Here is a 19,364-nt window from a genome sequence, read left to right on the forward strand (position 1 = left end):
GTAGGGAAAACCACTAGACCATTCAGGTATGACCTAAATCAAATCCCTTATGACTATACAGTGGAAGTGAGAAATGGATTTAAAGGACTAGATATGATAGATAGAGTGCCTGATGAACTATGGACGGAGGTTTGTGACACTGTATAGGGCACAGGGATCAAGACCATCCCCATGGAAAAGAAACTCAAAAAAGCAAAATGGCTGTCTGAGGGGGTCTTACAAATAGCTGTGAAAAGAAAAGAAGCGACAAGCACAGGAGAAAAGGAAAGATATAAGCATCTGAATGCAGAGTTCCAAAGAACAGCAAGAAGAGATAAGAAAGCCTTCCTCAGCAATCAATGCAAAGAAATAGAGGAAAACAACAGAATGGGAAAGATTAGAGATCTCTTCAAGAAAATCAGAGATACCAAGGGAACATTTCATGGAAAGATGGGCTCGATAAAGGACAGAAATGGTATGGACCTAACAGAAGCAGAAGATATTAAGAAGAGGTGGCAAGAACGCACAGAAGAACTGTACAAAAAAGATCTTCACGACCCAGATAATCACGATGGTATGATCACTGACCTAGAGCCAGACATCCTGGAATGTGAAGTCAAGTGGGCCTTAGAAAGCATCACTACGAACAAAGCTAGTGGAGGTGATGGAATTCCAGTTGAGCTATTCCAAATCCTGAAAGATGATGCTGTGAAAGTGCTGCACTCAATATGCCAGCAAATTTGGAAAACTCAGCAGTGGCCACAGGACTGGAAAAGGTCAGTTTTCATTCCAATCCCAAAGAAAGGCAATGCCAAAGAATGCTCAAACTACCACACAATTGCACTCATCTCACACGCTAGTAAAGTAATGCTCAAAATTCTCCAAGCCAGGCTTCAGCAATACATTAACCATGAACTTCCTGATGTTCAAGCTGGTTTTAGAAAAGGCAGAGGAACCAGAGATCAAATTGCCAACATCCACTGGATCATCGAAAAAGCAAGAGAGTTCCAGAAAAACATCTATTTCTGCTTTATTGACTATGCCAAAGCCTTTGACTGTGTGGATCACAATACACTGTAGAAAATGCTGACAGAGATGGGAATACCAGACCACCTGATCTGCCTCTTGAGAAGCCTGTATGCAGGTCAGGAAGCAACGGTTAGAACTGGACATGGAACAACAGACTGGTTCCAAATAGGAAAAGGAGTACGTCAAGGCTGTATATTGTCATCCTGCTTATATAACTTATACGCAGAGTACATCATGAGAAACTCTGGACTGGCAGAAGCACAAGCTGGAATCAAGATTGCCGGGAGAAATATCAATAACCTCAGATATGCAGATGACACCACCCTTATGGCAGAAAGTGAAGAGGAACTAAAAAGCCTCTTGATGAAAGTGAAAGAGGAGAATGAAAAAGTTGTCTTAAAGCTCAACATTCAGAAAAGTAAGATCATGGCATCCAGTCCCATCACTTCATGGGAAATAGATGGGGAAACAGTGGAAACAGGGTCAGACTTTATTTTTTGGGGCTCCAAAATTGCTGCAGATGGTGACTGCAGCCATGAAATTAAAAGACACTTACTCCTTGGAAGGAAAGTTATGACCAACCTAGATAGCCTATTGAAAAGCAGAGATATTACTTTGCCAACAAACGTCCGTCTAGTCAAGGCTATGGTTTTTCCAGTGGTCATGTATGGATGTGAGAGTTGGACTGTGAAGGAAACTGAGCACCAAAGAATTGATGCTTTTGAACTGTGGTGTTGGAGAAGACTCTTGCAAGTCCCTTGGACTTCAAGGAGATCCAACCAATCCATCCTAAAGGAGATCAGTCCTGCGTGTTCATTGGAAGGACTGATGCTGCAGCTGAAGCTCCGATACTTTGGCCACCTGATGTGAAGAACTGACTCATTGGAAAAGACCCTGATGCTGGGAAAGATTGAAGATGGGGGGAAGAAGGGGATTACAGAGGTTGAGATGGTTGGATGGCATCACTGACTCAATGGACATGAGTTTGATTAGACTCTGGGAGTTGATAATGGACACGGAGGCCTGGCGTGCTGCAGTTCATGGGGTCGCAGAGTTGGACACAACTGAGCAACTGAACTGAACTGAACTGAACTGATGCTACTGTCCTCAAATATTTTCTAGTTCTATGTCTATAAAGAGAAGAAAGTAAACAGGCTGATTTAGAGCTTGACAGGCTTGAATCCACTTCTAATTGGATATGAATGACAGGTCTTGCTAAAGGAAGCTAAACTGGCTGTGGCTGAGATTGGGATTCATCAAATATCCAGCATATAACAAATAGAGACTCTTCTAGTAAAGAAATTAGAAAGAAATCTTTCAGACAGTTAGCACTCTTCTCCCCAGTGTATACTTCTGTGTTATTATGTGGCATGAGGAATCTGAGATCAATTGAAAAAAGATATAGATGATTTTGTATTTAGGAGGACTGGCTTTAGGAACAAAATAAAGACTTGACCCTTGGAACATAGACTGTTTACCTGTGTTGCACAGAGCTCTGTACTCAGCAAAGGCTGCTTCATCTGAAAGACACGATGCGGGAAAAGCTTGAGAAATGGGAGCTTCAATGGGACAGGATTTCATGGGGAGGTTTTCACAGATCAGAACTGCACACTTGACTGAAGCAGGATTTGTATCATTGCAGAAATAACAGCTCATTGGGAAAATAGACAAAAATGTGGAGGGATTTCCTCTCTTGATATCATTGAAGGAATCCCCTTCTCTGGGGGAGAAGTGAAGGGCTGCCCACACTGCAGTTGTTCAAGCAAAGTACAGGACCTGGCTAACCGTGGTGTGCATCCTTTCAGTTCTGCTTTGATATTTGCTTCTTTCTCCCTTCATGATATTTTCTCATCTTTCTTTCCAAGTCTGCAACATTCAGCATGTTCCTCTCCACTAATCAGCATAGTACTCACCCTCTATCTTCCAACTAAGTTTTTATTTTCTTTATTCTTAAATTTTTGTTTAAAATTTTTTGCAATACCTCATGGCAGGCGGGATCTTAGGTTCCTGACCAGGAATAGAACCCATGCCTCCTTCAGTGGAAGTGTAGAGTCTTAACCACTGGACCGCCGGGGAAGTCCCCCACTTTTTTTTGGTTTGGATTGGTCTTCACTGACCATTCAAAGGGTTGTTCTCTTCCTATCTCTAATTTTCTCCTATAAATATCTGTATAATTCTCCCAACTTTTTATTACTTTGCATTGTTGAAGTATCTTTTAAAGAAGATTTATATATCTCTTAATCTGTAAACATTTCTTCATAAAACTCTTAGTCCCTTGGAAATCATTATATTATTGGCAGACTTATGTTGTAGGTAGTTTTTTATAGTAGTTTTATAGGCCAAGGTAGCACGAATAAGGTAATAGAATATGTTGAAAACAAGACTTACTTATACATGTCTGTCACACTCTAATTCCTTTTTATATGGATTGAGGTAACTTAGGGTCTTTGCTGTTGTTGTTTAGTCGCTAAGTTGTGTCTGACTCTTTGCAACCCTATGGACTGTAGCCCAGCAGGCTCCTCTGTCCATGGGTAATACCAGACAAGAATACTGGAGCAGGTTGCCATTTCCTTCTCCAACTTAGGGCCTTAGTACTGTGTTACTCACTGGTCTTATAGTAATCATAGACTTTCATGATAGCAGGTTGCAGGTTTCTTACAGGCATGTCTTGTAGAACACAGAAGGAAAAGCTCAGTGTCTGATTGGTTACCTGAAAAAAGACAGGGAGAATAATCCAGAATCAAGGAGTCCTCGCCTCTTTTCCTTTAGCTCCATTCAGTCTTCATCCTTTGAAGAACAGTCCTGTTGGTGGTGGTGTTTAATCTCAAGGCAGCTGTGCTCCCTCACTGCTCTTGTAGGAGGATGGTGATGAAGATTTTAGAGTAGGAACCTGAGGAGTTAGAGAAGAGATCTTAGAGTAATGAAACTTTACCAGACTTTTAAACAATTAAAACAATTCAGGGACTTCCCTGGTGGTCTGACAGCTAAGATTCCACACTCCCAATGCAGGGGGCCCAGGTTCCATTCCTGATCAGGGAACTAGATCCCACATGCTGCAACTGAGTTCATTTGCATACTGCAACTAAAGATTCCGCATGCTGCAACTAAAGATTCCGCATGCTGCAAGGAAGATGGAAGATCCTGAGTGCTGCAACTAAGACCTGGCACAGCCAAATAAATAAATATTTAGAAAAAAACGGCCCACATTTCTCCATAATGTCCAATATATGTTTCTGCTCGGAGTGAGAGATAATTTTTTCTTTTCTTTTTTTTTTTTGGAATTTTTTCTTTTTAATTAAAAAAATTCTTTTTTTTGGCCATGCCATTCAGCATGCGGGATCTTGGTTCCCTGATCAGGACAAACCCACATATCTCAGTGGAAGCTCAGAATCCTAACCATTGGACTGCCAGGAAGTGCCCAGAAATTCTTTTTACTGGTGGACTGACTCTATCCGTACTAGTGTTTCTGAATATTTAGAAAACATTTTTCAAAGTATAAACATTCATGTACAAATGTATGTGTACAAATTCGTGTACAAAATCAGAGTGGTTTCTTGTGTTGCTAATGAAATTGATTACATTATGATGAAACTAACTATGATTAACACTTCTAGACTGACAACATATCTCTCTGTCTATATCTCTCTATGTATATATCTATCTACTTACCTATCTATCTATTTACCAACATCTAATTTTTGGTATATATTTATGTTCAGGTGAGGTTGGCATAATCATTGGCCAACTCCTGGGAACACTTCCTACCCTTGATCAGCAACTTTCAACTGAGCTTCTAGATGATGGAGCCTGTTTGTGGAAAAGCATGTCTAGAACTCACATAGAACTCACATTTTACACCTGAGTAAACATGTGTCTTGGGTAAGTTTCTTCACTTATAAAATAGAAATAATAAAACCTATCTTCCTAGAATTGTTATGGAGACTGAATGTCTACCTGAAGCAGACAGAAATACTCATATTCTCATTTCAATACAAATAAATCCATAGTTTCTGAAATGCTCATATTCCCCCACCCACCTTGCTTCTGACACTCCAAATTCCAGGGAAGACTGCAGTGAGGAAAGAGATTTTATAATATTATCTAATGGAACTGGAAGAATGTGCTTTTTAAGGAGGCTTCCCTGATCGCTTTTCTCATATTAGGTACCTCCCAGGTGAAGAGACACAAGTAAAAGTAATGTTCACCTGCCTGTGTCCAGCAAGGCTGCAGGGCTCTTACCTGTTCCACCTAAATCAGGACATTGCTGTTGCTCGCTTCTATCCTGCTCACGTGGTGCGAGTTATCGAGCTGAGGCAAATGAGAGAAATCACCAGTGTTACTGAATAAATGAATGAGGAATTGCGAGATTGTGATTGACAAATATACACTACTGACATTATGTATAAAGTAGATAACTAGTGAGGACATACTGCACAGCACAGGGAGCTCTACTTAATGCACTGTGGTGACCTGAGTGGGAAGGAAACCCAAAAGGGAGTGAATATATATATTTGTGTGTGTGGCTCATTCACTTTGCTGTACAGTAGAAACTAACACAACATTATAAAGCAAGTATAAACAAGTAAATGTTTGTCATTCAGTTGTATCCAACTCTTTGCGACCCCATGGACTGTAGCCCACCAGACTCCTCTGTCCATGGAATTCTCCAAGCAAGAATACTGGAGAGGGTTGCCATTTCCTTCTCCAGGGAAAGAAATTATACTGCAATAAAAATTCATTTAAAAATACTTTTTTTACCTGAAGACTACAGGCAGCCAATATTGTTACCATTCTCTGGACCTTATAGAGCTATCAAGCAAGTCAGGCTTACTCAGCTCAACTAAAAGAAGTTTGACAACTGTGTCTTTCCTCCCAATTTCAGGAACTGTAGCCACCTGAGTACTACAGAGCTCCAAGGAGTGCACTGTTTCTGTACTCACTGAGAAATTCATATTCCCTGAAAGAAAGGGTGTGTTTATCTGAGCTTAGAGGTCCCAGGACCTCTGCACATCATGTCCAGAGGTGCTCTTCAAATCCCCAGAATCCACATGGTGTCCTAGGTTTTGTGAGCAACTAAAAAGCTTTTGTTGTTGTTCAGTTGCTCAGTTGTGTCCAACTCCTTGTGATCCCGTGGACTGTGGCACGCCAGGATTCCCTATCCTTCACCATCTCACAGAGCTTTCTCAAACTCATGTCCACTGAATCAGTGATGCCACCCAACCATCTAGTACTCTGTCACCCCCTTCTCCTCCTGCCTTCTATCTTTCCCAGCATCAGGGTCTTTTCCAAGGAGAAAAGCTGGCCCCTGATTTTAAGGAGCTTGCAAGTGCAGGGATATGTACAGCATCCACTGAAGTCTTTGGCTTGTGGGGCCCAAATAGGCAAACCTAATTTGAGGAACCTTCCCATTTTTACCATCTTTGAGTGGAGGAGTCTCTTTAGAGAACTCTCACTCACCTAGTGATTTGGCAGTAACCAAGCAGGACACTGATTGCCTCTCGTCTGCTCAGAGGCAGGAGGAATATTGGTCTTTCTCCATGGGGACAGCTGTGAAGTCAGGAGAGGCTTCCAGCTGCATAGCCACCTGCAGCCCCCCAGGGGACAAAGTGACACCAGAGAGAGGCTGTTAAGGTAACAAGATGACACATGAGATGGGCAAGTGAGAAAACCTGGAGTGAATCTGAGGTGTTAAAAAGAGACAGATGGAATTGAGAGAGTAGCATCGACATAAACAGACTAACATGTATAAAATGAATTAAAAAGCTTTGCATACAAAGGTCCATATAGTCAAAGCTATGTTTTTCCCAGTAGTCATGTACAGATGTGACAGTTGGACTGTAAAGAAGGCTGAGTGTAGAAGAATTGATGCTTTTGAACTGTGGTGCTGGAGAAGACTCTTGAGAGTCCCTTGGACTGCAAGGAGATTCAACCAGTCAATCCTAAAGGAAATCAATCCTGAATATTTTACTGGAAGGACTAATGCTGAAGCTGAAGTTCCAATACTTTGGCCACCTGATGTGAAGAGCCAACTCATTTGAAAAGACCCTGATGCTGGGAAAGATTGAAGGCAGAAGGAGAAGGGGACGACAGAGGATGAGATGGTTGGATGACGTCACCTGCCGGGAGCCACCATGGGAGATCCCACACATGACAAGGTCATGTGGAAGAGACCTGACAGGCAAGGCGGATCAGGACTCGAGGGACTCCCTGGACCTGCTCGAGCATCTACCCTGAAACCAAAATCTGTCTGTCTAGTGTTTACTATATTATGTTTTTCACCAACTCTTCTGACATTAGCAAGGGGCTATCCCCGACCACCTTTCTCTGAAGAAAATCAACTTAGGGCTCTAATTAATAAGTCTCCTGGGCATGAAAGGAGTATTTCAATTCAAATCCCTCTGATTAGCATTCTAGCTTACTTGACATGTTTATCCATACTCTTACAACTAACGCACATGATTATTCACAGCTTCCCAACCATGAAAGGCATGGGAAGCCTAAACATTCTAAAAGTCCTAATGAGCATAGAGTCCTTTAAGGGATGAAAAATTATTAGAATAGTATTGGTAAAGGGCTTCATTATTTGGCCAATGCTTGCCACCAAGTTCCCGTATCCCTTATCCATTATGCACCTGGGAGTGCATTAGTTAATGTAGTTGGAATGTAAGAAAAACAAGTAGTAGGCTTGGTATTAACCACATCAGACCTTTGAGCTAATAAGTTCTTTCTTTGTTGTGACCCACTGCTCCTTTGCTCTGTGAGAATGTAACTTTATTTAGTACTTTCTGAGGCTGGGAGAAATAAAGAAAAAACAAAACACTTTAGGGAAAACAAGTTCTCTGGCTGATCAACCTTTATCAGAAAAGAGTCATGAAATATTAACAGGCCACAGGGCCAGACATAACATAAGACCTTTGTTTATGAAAAGGTATACAGAAAATATCCTGGTTTCAATAAAGGTAAAATTGATGGAATGTTGAACTGACACTGTATCTTTCACTTTGAGAAATGTGTAACTCAGAGTATAAAAGTTCTTTTTTGAAAATAAAGCTGTGGATCCCACTTCACCAGAGCTCTGGTCTCTGTGTCTTTCTTTCTCTTTCTCCCTTTTTTCCAGGCTGAATCCCTGGAGCACAGAGGCCCTCTGAGTTCACTTTTTCCCTGGGCTTCTAAGACCTGATCAGGAAGGCGCTCTGCATCTTCACCCCACCAAGAGGGCACCTGAGGCCTCCGTGAACAGAGCAAGTCCCGTGTCAGGGGCTTTACTGGCTTTCTGTGTAAACCAAGGAATTTCAGCCTCTTTCTCTCTCCCTTAGTCTTTCTCTTTAGTTTTTATTTTTATTTTTGACCCTGGACCACCAGGTCCCAGTCCATTATTAGACCCGTGTCATCTCTCTCACTGACGCTGTTCATCCTGAGAGTTCCCCTGGATCCTGCTGGGGCTGGACCCTGGCAGTCACCGACTCAGGGGACATGACTTCACTATCTCTCCAGGAGGTATGCTGCAGTCCATGGGCTGCAAAGAGTCAGACACAACTTAGCAACTGAACAGCAACATATTTACCTTAAAAATTTGTATCAACTTCATATAGAACATATGTATTTGTAAATATGTTTAATATAAATATGTATTTGTTTATTAATTTTTTTGTACCAGTAATGGAGGGACAAGGAAAGTGAAAATAGCATGTTGTCCTGAGGAAATTTAGATACTGGCTTAGACTCATGAGAATTCTCCCAGCTAAATTTGTAGCGATAGTCCATTTGGAGCTCCCTCTTTCAATTTTTTCCTTCCTTCATTTTTTTTTTAATCCACACACTCATCTGCTCATTCAGTTAAAAACATTTATTTAGTTATGGTAAACTTTATGCATATAAGCACTTCTATGATATAAGTACCTCCTGTCCTCAATATGGTTTTGGTCGCAGGACATAAACGATGCCAGAAAGAAGAATTACATTACATATGGTTAAATGCAATGTGTGTTAGAAGAAAGGTACAAAGTAAGTCGTAGAAATTTAGGGGAAGACTTAGAAAATCCAAATAATGGGATTGAACAGTACTGACTCATGTCATTTTTGGACACTCGGCCTAGGTTATAATGAAATATTTTTTGTAAGTTTAAGAAATGAAAGAAGATCTAGAGTGTGTAAGTTATAGTTTCACAGCCAATGTTTAATTTAATTTTGGAAAAAAATGCTACTTATGCCCCTTAACCTAGGACCTGATTATTAGTGGTGTGGTAATATATGTAATTGGAATCATGGGTTACTTCAGTGATCTGGAAGAAATGTTATGGGCAAAAAGCAATTTTAAATTCACACTTAATTTGGGAACGTCCTTACCCAAATACACTTGGGAAGGTAGTTTAACACCGTGGCCTTGAGTGTGAAGGCTTCTCTATGGACCACAGAGTAGGGCATCGTGACCTCCAAGAAGAAGGGCTGGAAGGCTCAGCGAGAGGCAGTTGAGAGAGAGACCAAGTCCAGTGTCACTGGACAGACACAGGACCCCTGCCTTCCACTCAGTGATGGTATCAGGGACTGTTACTCACTCCTACTTAAGTTACACCCAAGAAGCTGCAGAGGACAGCCATGTGATGAACAAAAAGCAAGCAAGTGAACTGGTTATTCTAAAATGGTAACTGGGCTTCCCAGGTGACTCAGTGGTAAAGAATCCAGCTGAGTGACTGAGCAGTCATGCACAAGCTGGTAACTGATGAGTGTGACCCAATATCATACTTTTGAGTCCTCTCAAAAGAGTTAAGGGCTTCCCAGGTGGCTTGGTGGAGAAGGCAATGGCAACCCACTCTGGATGGAGGAGCCTGGTAGGCTACAGTCCATGGGGTCATGCAGAGATGGACACGACTGAACGACTTCACTTTCTCTTTTCACTTCCATGCGTTGGAGAAGGAAATGGCAACCCACTCCAGTATTCTTGCCTGGAGAATCCCAGGGACAGCAGAGTCTGGTGGGCTGCCGTCTCTGGGGTCACACAGAGTCAGACGCAAATGTTGCGACTTAGCAGCAGTAGCAGCAGCAGGTGGCTCGGCTGGCAAAGAATTCTCCTGCAATATGGAAGACCTAGTTTGATCCCTGAGTTGGGAAGATCCCTTGGAGAAGGGAAAGGCTACCCATCCCAGTATTCTGGCCTGGAGAATCCCATGGACTCTATAGTCCATGGCATCTCAAAGAGTCAGACACGACTGAACAACTTTCACTTTCAAAAGAATTATAGAAATTAACAATATAATCAAAGCCCAAGATGGAAAAATAAAAGGCATTTCAGTGATTCAACTTCCCCCAACATGGTCATGCCTCCCACAAGTCTGTATAATCATTAGAAATCTGACTATAGGGACTCCCCTGTTGGTCCAGTGTTAAGACTCCGAGCTCCCAGTGCAGGGGCCCCAGGTTCGATCCCTGATCAGGGAACTAGATCTTGTATGCTACAACTAAGACCTGGGGCAGCCAAATAAATAAAATTGAAAAAAAATCTGATTATAGACTTGAAATTGTCATTGAGCTTCCCTCTCTAAAATACTACCTGACAACTTTATAATTCTAAAAGTGGTTTATTCCACTTGCTTGTAGGATTGCTTCAGGTTTGCTCTTCAATATGGCATTCGTGCTTGGTAAACATTAGAAAACTTGATTATAATTGGTTTCCCTGATGGCTCAGTTGGTCAAGAATCTGCCTGCAATGCAGAAGACCTGAGTTTGATTCCTGGGTCAGGAAGATCCACTGCAGAAGGGATGGGCTACCCTATCCTGTTTTCCTGGGCTTCCTTTGTGGCTCAGCTGATAAAGACTCTTCCTGCAATGGGGGAGATCTGGCTTCAATCCCTGGGTTGGGAAGATCCCCTGGAGAAGAGAAAGGCTACCCACTCCAGTATTCTGGCCTGGAGAATTCCATAATTAGTCATCTCTTTTATTTTTTAGAAGTGCCAGGAATACATGCATATCTACAATTGTTGAATTGATATAGTTAGACCAGAGTTTTATAAATTAGCCTAGTCCTGTTTTGAAATGACAGTTAATTAGAGAAATGGTTGGAAATAATGAAGTCATGTTTTTTACATCCAAAGCAAATGTGGTTGAGTGGAAGTTACTCACTTTATTATCACCAAGTCCTAGATCCAGGCTTCAGGGAAGTAGCTTCACACAGTCTTAGTGATTGGCTTTGAGTGGATCTCTCCCATTACCGTAGTATCTTCCTCAGTGGCAAGGGCCACTTTGACTATTACAGTAGGAAGAAGAAGATGCTGCTTTGAGAAAGTTATTTCATACAATGTGACATAAATGAATAATGCAGCTAAATATCTAGTTTTCCTGCTAAAATTAAAATGTTAAAACAGCTGCACTGGAAACCATGTTCAGCCACTCATTTTCTGAATGGATAGAATCTTTGTCAAAAGTAGAAATGACTGGACTTCTCTGGTGGCATAGTGGATGGGAATCCACCTGCCAGTGCAGGGGATATGGGTTCTGAGATGCCTGGTTTGGGAAGATTCCACATGCCAAGGGGCAGCTAAGCCTGTGGGCCACAACTCCTGAGCCCGAGTACTGTACTACTGAAGCCCGTGTGCCTATAGCCTGTGGACTGCAACAAGAGAAGCTACCATAATGAAAAGTAGCCCCCACCCACCACAATCCCATGCAGACAAAACCTTTTTTAAAAAGTAGAAATTACAAAATCCTGGAGAAAGCCTAACCTAGTGTAAGAGAAACTGGAAGGAAAGTGAAAGTTGCTCAGTCACTTGCGACCCCATGGACTGTCCAGTCCGTGGAATTCTCCAGGCCAGAATACTGGAGTGGGTAGCCATTCCTTTCTCCAGGGGATCTTAACAACCCACAGATCGAACTCAGGTCTCCCGCATTGCAGGTGGATTCTCTACCATTTGAGCCACCAGAGAATGGTGTATATTTTGGGAGTGAGGGTAGTTGGGGAGGGCTTCCAAAAACAGGAGAACTTTCACATTAGACAGAAGCAGGAACCTTAAGCTGCCCTTTAGGCAAGATATCTCCAGCTGTAAGAAGAGTCATTTCAATTATGAATGGCAAGAGCTGAACAGTGCCAAAGTTATTAGTAGAGAGATTCTTGCAATGTTTTTCTTTTTATAGATCCATAAAAGCAAACTTAATGTTTTGAGTTACCTGTTTTTAATTTGTGAAAAAAGGCAAGAAATGAAACAGTATAAACTTCTGAACTAGAAAGGGATGAAAGGGAACATTCCCTATCCAGTATGTGTATATATATTTTTTGATGGGGCAAAGGAAAATAAGGACACAAGAATCATAGCATTTGCTTGGAGTTGAAGTGGCAGGAAATAAAAATCTTACAACTAGTAGCAGAGGTTCTTTGGTCTGCATTTTCTTAGAATAGGAATACAAACAGATTCAGAGTTAAGGCTTGTAACAAAGTGTTCCTTTCTTAAGTGGACTTATTTTCAGAAATAACTGTTGAAGAACTGATAAATGAGGAGACTGTACAAAAATTGTTTATCCTTCCTTCATGGATTTTTTCCCCTGCATTTATACAGTTTCATTTTCTGGGTTTTTGTTTGCCATGGCCACTGACTTCTTAACTTGGCCTCTGACTTTCTTTTTAACATTCATTCCTCAGAGTTTTCTAATGTCTCAGTTCTCTACTCCCGGATCTGCCAGTCTGCATGGTGTTTTTCTAGCAGGTAGAGTAGGGCTTCCCTGGTGACTCAGTGGTAAAGAATCTGCCTGCCAATGCAGGAGACTTGGGTTAGATCCCTGGGTTGCAAACCAGTTGGATACAAGTTAGTGACTAAACAACAACAACAAAGAGGAAATAGAGTGACCATACTTCATTTATAGTGTTGTTTAGTTGCTAAGTTGCCTCTGACTCTTTACGGCCCCTTGGACTGCAGCATGCCAAGCTTTCCTATCCTTCACTATTTCCCGGAGTTTGCTCAAAGTCATGTCTGATTGAGTCAGTGATGCCTTCCAACCATCATTTAACTTAAAAATTGTTTCTCTTTCTTTGATAGTATTCCGTTTGCTTAAAGGGTCTTTTTTCTTTTGTTCTATCTCTCATACACTTGCTAAAATGCTCTTCATTCCATATGATACATCTCCTATATGAAAAAACATCCAGACTTCTCAGAATTATTCTCTTTTGATGTACACTTCATCCACCTGCTATAGGAATAATTATATTTTATCTTACTGTTTATTTTTTTGCTTATTGAATGACAGCATAATGTCCAATGCAATAAAAAAAGTGGCTCCTGCCATGGCTGTTTTTATTTTGCCTGGAAGATAGAAACTTATAGGATCAGGACAGAATTAGGGATGTTTGGGCTTCAAGTTGGTGAATACCTTTAGTCTATGTCCTGGAAAGAAAATAATTACCAAATCAAACAAAAATATTTAAATATTATATAAAACCCCCACTTTGTGTTAAAAATCATAATACCTAATAAGTGAATTACATTATTGTTTTACATAACCAAGAAGAGTTCAAAATACTCAGTGCAGCAGTGGAATAATAAAATTTTTCCAAATTTTGTCCCTTGTATACTTTTGCATAGCAAAGCTGAGTATTGTAAAGTTAGTTGTAAAGCCACAGACCAGGTTAAAAGGAACACAGCCATGTGAACACACATTCCTAATCAGCCATGTGTCCTGCCTTGGCTCTGTTACAATGAGCTATGTTCCTTAAGCAAGTCCCTTAACCTCTTTATGTCCCTGTTTCCTCTGGAGAAAACCAATGATCCAGACTGGGAACTTTCTAGTATTTTTTTTTTTTTTTTTTTTACTTTCTAGTATTTTTTATTCATGCTGCTGCTGCTGCTAAGTCACTTCGGTCGTGTCCAACTCTGTGTGACCCCATAGACAGCAGCCCACCAGGCTCCTCCATCCATGGGATTTGCCAGGCAAGAGTGCTGGAGTGGGGTGCCATTGCCTTCTCCAATTTTTTATTCATATGGTGTTCTATTAATCCTAAACAATTCACAAGGCAGACTATTAATGGATATATGGTCTTTATTGTCCTCTGACAATTCCTTCTTTTTTATTTTTTCATAATTGGGGGTGACTGTAGATACTTTGGTGAGAAAGGTCCTGACCAAATGAGTTTGTTTTGTTTGAACAATTTTAATTGAAAGGCATTGGTATAATATGCATATAACCATTAGGACAATTATTAGTGTTATAATTTCAGATCCAATACTGTGTATAATGCTTTGTAACCATCCTTGAGGGTCTAGCCCAGATAATTGATCAGACAGTTGTTCAGCTAGTTTCCAAATTAGTGGAAGAGGGAAGACTTTTAGAAAAGGTTTCAAAGATTTCTTTTTGTAGTAATTGTACATTCAGAGAGGCATTATCATGTATGTTTTGTAAATGAAATTTGATCCATTCCCTGTTGTAGGCACGATGATTGAATTCAACAGGAGTAACACAAAATTGAGTAGACCTCCAATCACATTTTAGTATTATTTGTTTTTGTAAATCTGTTAATTGATCTCCAACCCATTTGATGGCTGTTTTTAGTTCCTGTATTTCATCTTGAAATTCCTCATCTATCTGAGCCTGAGTGGCCCACATCGTATGAGCACCTTTAGTCCAATTTTGGAAAAAATTATGTGTTTGAATTGAAGTTTGTAAAGCAACACCAGTGAGGGCGGCAGTTGTGCAAATAGCTATTAATTCCCAAATGCCAAGAATCAGCCATCCAATGAATCATTTAGATCATCAGAGTATTTTAGTAAGTAACTGGGAAGCGAGCCCGGCCATGGGGCCTTCTTTCCAGGGCTGTTGGAGATTTACTGGGAACCATAAATTACGTTGAGATCGAAGAAATCAAAAGGTGCCAGAGTCCAGCTCCAGCAGCCAGGGAATCAGCCTGAAGGGATGGGTGGTGTCGGCGAGTCACAATGCAGCCTCTCATTTAGTTTTTTTGGACTTCATCTTTATTTCAAGGTTAAGATTATACTTTTACAAAAGCATTAGGTCAGAGGTTTGACAGTTTCAGTTCCCCATGACCCAGATTTGTTGTCTCCATAAATCATTGTTGCCCCTCAAAAGGAGTTCCTGCCTCAGCGATTCTATCTACTTCTTCTCATGTGTCCTTGTGAATACATTGTAACTCATGCTAATGCCTGGGCTGCATACCACATTCCTCAATTTATTTCTTATCTTTCTAAATCGTGTTTGCCTCTAGTATCCTGAGCTCACTTTCTCTAAAAAGGCTTCTAACCTCTAATATCTCCAAAATTACTGATCTCTATAAGCTATAATAAAATATGCTAACATTACAACATTCCTTAAATCTTTAGCTTCTAACTATTTAAATTATTCCTAAGCCCCACCCAAATTCAGCAAACTCCTTTGCCATAAATATTTCCCTCACAAATAGGTTTCAGATAGCAATCCCTCCCATGGCCTCAAGCTGCGGCCTATGTGCTCATCCTGGAACACTCTTTTGTAAAGGTCCTTGAATGAATGTCAATGATTAACTTTATGAATTATTCTCTGAGCACAGCTGCAGAAGGCTTTGTGTCTTCTCATGCTCCTCTCAAGAACAATAAGCACCTTAATATTCTTTTCAGTCAACCCAGCCAAGGAGAGGGAAAAAAAGTCAGAATCACAAGGCCTAACTCCTTCATCCTGGGTCCGTGCCTGCGGGACAAGGAGAGGGTGTTGGGGCCACGCCTCCACTTTGTCAGTAATGCCTAATGTGGCTCCTGACAAAAAGGGATTCATTTCTTAAGGAAATAGAAGAGTTAAGACAGGTATATAATTTGCAATTTATAGAAGTTACAAAACATAAAATCTTGTTGAATTGTAAGTTTCCTATAGCTATAACAAAAGGAAGGGGAACACAGCTTGTATGAAATATGGCTGATTCCAATGAAAGGAATAATGACTAGAACTGCGACTAGTCTCTGTAAAATACTCAGTCCAAGTTACAAGATTTTTTGGTGCTCGTGGCAAGCTTCCAAATGTCTTATTGTTTAGGTTCAATCCATTTACTGAGGATGATTCAAGGGTGAGGGGGTGCCATTCCTCCATCAAGCCAGCCAAGAAGTCCTTGTTCATGGTAATATTCCATCATAATATTGGTAGTCTTCCATGATACTTGTGCAGCATAATCACATATAGTGCTATTAATATCATCTGAACAGTCAGATAACCACATACCATGGGGTCCCCAATTGACAATGTTGTAATTGGCCACAAACATTAATTTTCCTGATTTGGCTTGACACTTGTACCAATGAACAGGAATATACTTAAAGTTTTTATAAGTAAACCCTTTGCATAATGTTTTTTGTCCTTTTCCTAGAGTTTCGGTAGTGTTGACATGGTTCTCATAAAAAGAAAGGGCAGTAAATAATCCAAGCAATGTCCGAAAGTCCTTTTTTGGAGGCAGGACAAAAGCCCAAGTTTGTCAGCTACCATTTATGCATAATTCTGCTGGGCACATGCATAAAGGAAGGATTTCATAACCTAGAGAGATATTAATTAGTCTCTCTTTCTCCTCAGAGTGTGAGGGCCCTTTCATGCTCCAGGGAGAAGGCATATGTATGGAATCATTGGTTGATATGATCGGTCCCTTTTCTGTCCATTCTACAACCTGTAATAAAGGGGGGTTGGGTATATAAGCCCAATAAGTATGATTCATTAATTCAGCTTGAGCAGGGGAAAGAAAAGCAAGCAAAACAAGCATAGCAACAAAAATATTTTCTGGATTCTGAGGCATTGCCTGTTGAGAAACCAGATTTTCAGCTTGATTAGTAAGGGTTTTTATCTGTCCCCAAGAAGGGAGATCATAAGGTTGATACCACCAAGGACGGTGCTTTCTGGAGATCTTTACAGCCTCCATGGTTCGTATTGGAATTTCTTCCTCCTGGGGTTTTTGCTGTTTCATCTCTAGTTTGAATGCTGTGGGCCCCCTTAGGTCAAATCTTCCGAAGAGGAAGCCATGTGAGTTCGTTGGATCCATCTGGAGAAATACAAGCATACCCCTCTCCCTGTAAGATTAGTTTCCCAGATTTCCATTGATTAGTTAACCCATCTTGGTACCAAATGGGCAGCGGAAGAGACGTGACCTTCAGTTTCTTGAGATGTTTTTCTCCCTGCAGTAAGTTTAAAAAGTTTAAAACAAATAAAGCTGTATTAACAATAGTTATAGGTTTAGAGAATAGCTTATTTTGGAATCTAGTAAAGTCTGTTTTAGATAAGGAAGGTAGTAGTGTTCCTGTGTATTCTCTCCTTTTTAAATTAATTTTTTAATTTGTAGTTTCAGTGTGTGATGTGCTTGTTTGATTATATCTTGTGCTTGTGGATTAAAAGGAATACCTGTAACATATTTAATAGAAAATGATTGTAAAAATTGTTTGAAATAACTTGAAGTATAGGAAGGGTCATTGTCTGTTTTTATAAAACCAGAAGTTTTTATTATAGCAAAACAAGCTAATAGGTGAGTTTTAATGTATTGTGTAGCTTCACTGCGAAGAGGTGTGGCTCAGATAAAAGAAGAATTTATGTCGATACAGACGTGTAGGAGAGAAGAAGGAGAAAGTTTAGGGCAATGAGTTACATCTATTTGTCATAGTTTATTAGGTTGTAATCTCTGAGGATTAATACCTTGGGTAATGGGTCGAAGATGTAGGGGTCTACAAGTAGAGCAATTATTACTATATATATATATATTTTTTTTCTTTTTTCTTTTTTTTTAGCCTGGTGGTATGGGATTTTTTATAGCTGGTGTAGAGAGCCAGCATTGTTGTGTAACAGAGCGTGCTGTTTTTCTGGAGTAGCAAAGGAAACAAATTTATCAGCCTATTCATTACCATGAGTCATAGGACCAGGAAGACAGGAATGTGCTCGAATATGTGTAATATAAACGGGAGAAGTGTGGCTTTTAATAATGGATTGCAGTTCGAAAAAAAGTTGTTGAATAATAGGTTGATTGGAGTTTATGGTGGAGGTTTCTATATTTTTTAATAAAAAAACTGAATATAAGGAATCAGAGACTATATTAATGGGGTAGGGATGTAGGCAAATAACTTTAATAAGGGCATATAATTTGTTTTGTTGAGCAGAATGGAATTTAGTGTAAAAGACTTTATATTCTTTGAGAGACCAGAATAAGGCTTTAGTGTTTTTAGTCTCATCTATGTAGAAAACTTTAGCTTGAGGTAGAGGCTGTGGGCTGATAATGTGGGAAATAATAAATTCAGTATTTTTGAAGAAATTTCATAGCTTGTTAGAGGGATAATGAAATGAAAATTTCCCGAAATATTCTAGAAAAGCTAGTTGGAAATCGGTAGAAGTTTGTAATGTATTCTCAAATTGAGATTTATTAATAGGTATTACAATTTTATGGGGATCGGAGCCAATTAGAGTTTTAGTTCTAGTCTATTGATAATGATTAGAGCAATTAAATCAAGGTAAGGTATAAGTGAATTTATTTCTCTAAAATGGGTTTAGATCCATTTTATTGGGTATTCTTATTGGGCAAGAAGTCTCATGGAAGAATGAAGAGAGGGGAATACAAATAATTTTAAAGGTAAATCTAGTCTAATGCAGGTAAGAACAAGTTTCTGTAGTTTGTTTTGCACTAAATAGAGTTTCTCTTGTACCTCTTGAGAAAGTGATTGAGGGCTATTTAGATTAGGATCGCCTTTCAAAGTATTAAATAGATTAATTAGTTGATAATTAGCAATGCTGAAAGAGGGCCTAATCTAATTTATATCACCTAAAAGTTTTTGAAAATCATTCAAGGTTAATAATTTATCAGTATGAATCTGTGTTAGTTGAGGAGTAATGTGTTGTCTACTAATAATAAACCCTAAGTAATGGTAAGGTATAGAGGTTTAGATTTTTTCAGGGGCAATGATTAATCCAAAGTTGTTTAAGCATTGTTGAGCTATATCAAACATGTGTTGAGTTTTTAAAACAGATGGAGCCGAAAATAATATATCATCTATATAATGAATAACAAGAAAGTCAGGAAATTGTTTTTTCATAGGCTCAAGGGCTTTAGTTACATAGTACTGACACATGGTGGGAGAATTTATCATTTTTTGAGGCAGTATAGTCTATTGATATTGTTTATGAGGCCCGATGTGATTAGGAAAAGGGAGGGAGAAAGCGAATTTTTCTCAGTCTAAAGGGTGTAGAGGTATATTAAAAAAGCAATCTTGTAAATCAATGATAATAATGCATCAATCCTGAGGAATAGCGGTAGGCGATGGGATCTCCGGTTGTAATGTACCCATTGGTTTCATAGATGCATTAACTTTTCTAAGGTCTGTTAAGAGACACCATTTGTTAGATTTCTTTTTTATAACAAAAATAGGAGAGTTCCAAGG

The sequence above is a fragment of the Bos indicus x Bos taurus genome, chromosome 5 (assembly GCF_003369695.1).
Source record: "Bos indicus x Bos taurus breed Angus x Brahman F1 hybrid chromosome 5, Bos_hybrid_MaternalHap_v2.0, whole genome shotgun sequence".
Taxonomy (NCBI): Eukaryota; Metazoa; Chordata; class Mammalia; order Artiodactyla; family Bovidae; genus Bos; species Bos indicus x Bos taurus.